This window comes from Panthera tigris, chromosome F2 (assembly GCF_018350195.1).
Source record: "Panthera tigris isolate Pti1 chromosome F2, P.tigris_Pti1_mat1.1, whole genome shotgun sequence".
NCBI classification, from domain to species: domain Eukaryota; kingdom Metazoa; phylum Chordata; class Mammalia; order Carnivora; family Felidae; genus Panthera; species Panthera tigris.
The window spans coordinates 73,256,442-73,262,881 of NC_056676.1; the positions used below are offsets into that span (position 1 = coordinate 73,256,442).

Genomic DNA, 6,440 nt, shown 5'->3' on the forward strand with positions numbered 1-6,440 from the left:
GGTGGGAGAAGAGCAAGGGGTGGAGTCCGGTGCCGAAAAGGGGACTGCGTGCTTTGGGTGGGGCAACTTGGTGGTGGGTTCCTGAAGGTTTGAAAAAAAGGGTGAAAAGACGTCAGGAGACAAAAGATGGGTGGTAACCCGAAGAAGAGGGCAAGGAGCTATGATAAAGTGATCAATTTCTCAAGGTCAGCCTAGCTGGCAACATACAGCTCCACACGGTCAATGGTTTTGCGGGACCAGTTTTGCGAGACCACGTTCCCTTTTGGTGAGCTGATCAAGGGTCATGGTGTGGCAATTCTGATTTGCTGAGGGACTTTGGGTGAATCCCTACTCCTCTCTGTCACGCAAGATACTGACACTTATGACCCTGATGAAATGTAGAGTATCACTGAATCGGTGATCAGAAATAAGGACTGGAGTTCTGGTTCAATTATAAAGTAGCTGCATTCACTCAGCTTCTCTAGTCTGTTGAATATGATCATGCATACCTGTCCTGCCTCCCTGCCTTAGATCTGCCTAGAAGGATTTAAAAAATACAATGAAGGTGAATACACTTGGAATTTGCATAGAATATGTAAAACTGTAGGAGTGTGATGTTCCAAGAACCTGTTCAAGCAACTAGTAGGTACAGAGCACCCACAATGTGCCAGGTCTGACTGGCTTTGCACTACGGATGTAGCAGTGAACAACGCGGTCCTCACCCATGAAACCTACATCGGATCAGGAAGGCCATTACCACATGAATAATTCCTTGAGTACAGCTGTGATAGACACTATTGAGGGAGAATCTCACGTACACTGAGATCGCACAATTTGGGACGGGCCACAGTCTGGGTTGAATCCTACCCTGACACGTTATAATTGGGAGGTTTCTCTCCCCATTACCTAAATCACTTAGTCTCAGGGCCCTTATTTCTAAAATGCAAGAGCTTTGGAGAATAAGATGATGGGAGAATGAGATGACAGGCACAGAACTTGATACAAAATAGGAGTTCGATAAATACTTATTATTTATTATCCATCAGGGCTATAACAACATTGACAATGACAATGATGACGGCCATGGTGATGGTAGTGATGTTAATGGTGTGACGGTGAGGGTGAGGGTTATGGCGATGGTGATGATGTGATGGCGATAATAACAATAACAGTGACAATGACAGTGATGGTGATGGTGATGGTGAGGACGGTGATAGTGATGCTGGCCAGGACAGGACCACAGCTGGTCCCTCCCCTCCCCACCACAGAGGGCACACAGGGGTTACTTTACAAGTGAATCTGGAATTTGAAGCCATATGGCACCTTGCTCTGGCTGTCGGGTTCCAGAAAGAGCAGACTGGCATTTCCACACTGGTTTTCTCCAGCTACGTTTCCTCTTCTGGCCTCTGCTCATGCAAGCATCACCTCACCCTGAGAAAATGCCAGCGCCTTTGAGGTGAGCAGAGCCTAGGGAGGCGGGGGCGGGAGCATCTCTAAAGGTCAGGATGATTCAGCCGTCCTCTGAGAAGCCTCGGGTGATCCGGGAGGGTGATGCTGTTAGCACGAGGGAAGACTGGAGCTCTCTCCACCACTCTCCATCACGGCTCGGAAGCTTGACTCACCACTCCTTCCCCTTCCTCAGCAAGCCTAATGAGGGGACGTGGATGATTTATACAGCTGAGCTGCAACCGATGGTCCTCCAAAACGATGGAGCAAATTCCTCGATATCTGCCTGGAAAAATCTCCCGGGAGGTACAGGTTGGAAAGCAAACAGGTGCCCAAGAAGCAGCAGGGTATCTCACTGGCCAGCCTCACCCAAACTTCAGGCCAGAGTCTGGTGGGGGTGGGGAGAACAGGAAGCTGTTCCCTCCAGCCCAGCGCTCTCTGGGGGGATGGCCTGTGGGCAAAGAGGCCCCCAAACACACGGCACTGCTTTTTGAGGAATGGAAGCTGATAGCACCTACGGAGATGCTGGGGAGGAGGAATCAAGTGCAAAACAGTTTGGGCAGCAGTCCACGTCACTGGCTGGTCTTGTTTTTACATAGTTGAACTGAGCTCGCTCTAACTGGCGACGCTGACAGCTTTGTCACCGTCCTCTCTCGTCCTGTGTGGGCTGGTCCACCCACATATCATATCAGCCTGGCTCCCGGAGACCCTGGGTTGGCTGATTTTAAGGATCCCTTCTGCCCCTAGGCTCCGTGGTTCTCAGAAAGAAGCACCTGCAAATCGACAGGTGTGGATTCGAATCCTGACTTGGCCACCAATAAACAGTGTGATCCCACTAGGTCCCCGGCCCTCCCTTTATCCATCCAATATTTCCCAAGCCTAGGAAGTACCCTCTGGTGACGTCCCAGACTATTTTTTAGTATTGTGAAAACTTATTTGTTGGCTTTGCTTTTTGCTTGCATGATAGTTAATGTCCTGATGCTGGAAACACAGCAGTGAAAAACATGGTTGTGTTCTATTTTGTGGAATTATCTGCTAGTGAGGGAGGGGAGGAGAAAAAGGTGAGCCAAACACTCAAGCCAACACACAATGACAAGTGCTGTGAGGTGAGAGGACAGGACCCTCGGAGTGAAGAATAGCTACGAGTGAACTTAGTTAGATGGCCACATCAAAGAGGGTCGTTTTTGGAGAAATGATGCTTACGTCAAGACAGGAAGGATTAGGTAAGAGTTAGCCAGCCAGGTAGAAAGAGAGTTATCCAGGTAAGAGGACCAGCACAAGAGGATGCTCAGAGGCAGGACAGGACTTAACACCTCTCAGAGCCTCTGCTGCATTTCGCACAGCGCCACTCACATTAAAATAGTACATCATAGCGGCGCCTGGGTGGCTCAGTCGGTTAAGCGGCCGACTCCGGCTCAGGTCATGATCTCGCGTGATCTCGCGTGAGTTCGGCCCCGCGTCTAGCCTGGAGCCTGCTTCGGATTCTGTGTCTCCCTGTCTCTCTGCTTCTACCCCATTCCTGCTCTGTCTCTCTGTCTCTCTGTCTCTCTCTCTCTCTCTCAAAAAAATAAACATGAACAAAAATTGTTTTACGTACTGCATTATAAAGACTGTGATCTGTTCCTACAAGTTAACTGTAATTCACACCCTAGGAGAAGTGAATTACCATTTGCAGCTTCTAATCAGGAACCAACACTTCGGGGATGATAAACCAGGGTATGAACCGCCCTAATTTGGAACCAACACGTTCAGAGGTGGTTACTTAACACTGAAAATATCTCTGTGTAAATTCGCACCGCAGGTTTGCTGGTTTGCATAGCGGCGGAAGTTAAGTTTTCCTGGGGGATACCTACGCTCGAATCTAGCAAAGGCTACAATTCAGGGTCTCCATGCTGTGTGGGAAATCCAGTGCCGCAGCGTCGGACAGAACTTCTGGTGAAGAAGCAAACGTTCTCTCTCTGGGCTGTCAATGTGGTGTCACTCACTGAATGACACCATAGAGCCCTTGGAACGCAGCTAGGGTGATGGAGACAGTAAATATTTAATTGCATCCCATTTTAATTAATTTACATGTGAATAGCCACACGGGGCTACTGGCTACCCGGCTGGACAGCGCAGGTCCAGAGCCTGGAGAATCCATCTGTCCTCCCCTTCACGGGAGGCTCCCCCATCGGACCGGACCACAAGGCGAGTAGGGATGCTGTTAGCATCCAGCGGCTGGGGGCCAGGCATGCTGCTGAATACCTCACGATGCGCAGGACTGACCCCATAACAAAGAATCCTCAGGCTGGGAATATCAAGAGTGCTGAGGCTGAAAAGTCATGGCAACTTAAGGAAAGCAGAGCACGACTGACATAGGAAAGTCACTGTGATTAAGTCGGATGCTGCCCTGGACACAAGGGCACCTTGGTGCTTGGGGGAAGCAAGGCACAGGGAGCGCGGTGTTGCTACTTAGCTCTGGGAATACCAGCTCTAACCACAAGATGGCGCCAGCAAGTGACAACAACAACTGTTCCTTTATGTCAAGGGCGCTCCTCTGTGGTTTTTTTTTTTTTTTTTTCTCTTTGATTTTATTTTTCCTTTTGATGGAGATTATGCTGTTGTCACCTGTTAGGGCAGAAATACCCGGTGACTCATGTGTCATGACTTCATAGCTGGTTTCATGAGTTTTTGACAGCTCCATCATGGTTCCTACAGTTAAGGATTATTTTCTCTCTTTGGGGAGGTTTGGGGAATCTGTGCCTATTCCTCACTGTCCTGACCCTCTAGTTCCACACTTAGCACGATGCCCTATAAATTCCCGGATAAACGGTTTGGATTTATAGAAGGGTTGGCAGTAGGATTCTGACTGGGAGACTCCCTGGGAGGATGCAGGGGCAGGAAGAAGGGAAGGTGGGGAGGGGGACGGAGGAGAGGGAGAGGTTTTGCAGGCAGAAGGACTACCAGAAAAAAAAAAAAATTGATCGACAACTCGGGGCAGCTATTGGCACATAGAAAGGGCCAAAACTGGGAAGCTGGGCAAACATGTGTCCAAATCGGCTCTTGGGCAGATCTGGTCAACCTTTCTGTGTCATTCCGTCATCTGTAATTTGAGTTAGCACTACCTGCCTTCACAGACTTTGGATTTGTAATAGCAAAAGGGTGAGATCACAGGCAAGAGAGAACAGCTTAAGCTCTAAAATGGCTACAGACGGAGGTTTTCACTGCCTTGTGGTTACATGTGTGTGTTCCTTATCTGTCTACTTAGCTCCTTGGGGACTGTGACGATATTGTCTTTTCATGCCCTGCAGATAAGAGGGGGCTTAAAAAAAAAAGAGGGGGCTTGAATTGTGTACGTTATGGCAGATGTAGGAGCTTGTTTGATTTTTCTCCTGGTGCCCAACTTTTGCTGAACACTCACAGGATCGCCACTGTAGAAATCCGAAGGAAAGCTAAGAGGGATGGATACTTATACGAGAGGCAGCTGGCTGCCACGTACCCTTACAGGATGGAACTTAGCATTAGTGTCTTTGCCATTTTCAGGGTCTCCCCCTATCATAGGCAGACTCACATTAACACAATTCAAAAAGATTGATGTATAAACCAGCATGCCAAGTAATCACTGCACAGCAAGAACAACTGCCAAGGATACTAGAAGTTAGTTCCTTGGCTCAGGGCGGTCTCTCCCTGCAGGCCAGCTGCAAACCAGAAGCTGTCTGGGTGAGACAGGAAACAAAACACGTGGCACTAATTACATATTTGAGTATTTCCTGGCGCTGAGCTTCTGGCCAGCCTGACATTTCCACCTTCCACCACAAGGATATGCAGCCACTAAAACCGGACAGGTCGTGCTCCTGGGCCAGTGCCGCCTCTCCCTTGGACAACGCTCAGGGGACGCTTCCCTCTCTGCTCCTCTGACTCTCCATGGCCAGACTTCCGTGGTGGGTCAACCCCACTTCTGGTAGGCAAATTCTTTCTTTAGAGATATTCCTACCTTCTTTGAGAAGGCAGCCTGGTCTTGCTCTGCACGGAGGGACATCCTGCCTTCCAGGTCCCATCTCTCCTCTCCCGGGGGCTGAACTCCTCCTTAAGCTCGTTTCTTTCCCTTATGGCAGGGCTTGCAGAGTGGATCGGGCACCCCCAGCACCCCTTGGTCGCCACTGCTCTTTCCACTTCCCAGCAAACAGCCTCTGACGTGGGGAGGGCTGGGTGCAGGGCTTCAGCAGCCCTGCAGCCTGCCTGGGGTATCAGCGCTGTCCCCGGGGCACCACCCTGGAGGACAGTCAGCAAGAGTGTCAGTTCTCAAACAGTCCGCAGGGCAGCAACAGCATGGAGCTCCAGGTGAAGAGACAATGTGCCTGTTCTTTAGGCTACTTAATCAAGAACTGATCTATTTGTGGAAATGTTACAAAGCCCCTCTAGAAACCAGATTGAGGTCGGGATGTAGCATGCCTCCCTTTACCTTACCGCAGAGCTGCGGGTTCAGTGAGCATAAATTATTGCTATAAAACGATCTCGAGGCTATTTGTTACCTGTGGTGAGCAAGGCTCACACATCCAGTAAGAGCGCGCTCCTTTTTCTAGCAGCGACCGAGGTGCCCGCCAGAGCCCCAGGGCCTCGCACCACCAGGCGCCACCACCGGCTTGCTTGGGGAACTCCTGTCACCCCGGTCATGCTGGCCACACCCCTCCCGACTTACTTGTCCAGGCGGGAAGGTCCCGCCCTGTGGTGGGAGGGGCAATCATAAAGTCCCGCCTCTCTACCACAGCGATTGGCTCAGGGATTGACATGTGACCACGAGCCTGCCAATCAGAACCTTTCCCTGGAATTTCCAAATGAGTTGACGAGGAAGAACCCAAAGCAATTAGAAGGTGAGTTTTGAACTGGCAGCAATCACAATTCCACTCTTGTGGGAAAGCGGGTCTGAGAAAAGAAAGCTGGCAACCAGAGAGAAGCGGGGTGAGAGAGAAGACCGACAGGTTCTGAGCGTGTCTGGTTTTAACCAAGCCTGACTACCACGTGGTCTGTCGACACGA

At 50.2% G+C, this 6,440-nt stretch overlaps 1 long non-coding RNA gene across 2 annotated transcripts; it reads right to left on the minus strand.

Annotated features, from left to right (window-relative positions):
• Positions 1-992: 992 nt before the first annotated feature.
• On the minus strand, positions 993-2,880 carry LOC122234881. Of its 2 annotated transcripts, none has more exons than XR_006212852.1 (2): positions 2,779-2,880; positions 993-1,626 (listed from the first exon to the last, which is right to left on the minus strand). It is a non-coding gene; the product is annotated as an uncharacterized LOC122234881 (long non-coding RNA). The 2 variants fall into 2 exon arrangements; XR_006212851.1 differs by having other exon boundaries at positions 993-2,198.
• Between the last annotated feature and the right edge of the window lie 3,560 nt (positions 2,881-6,440).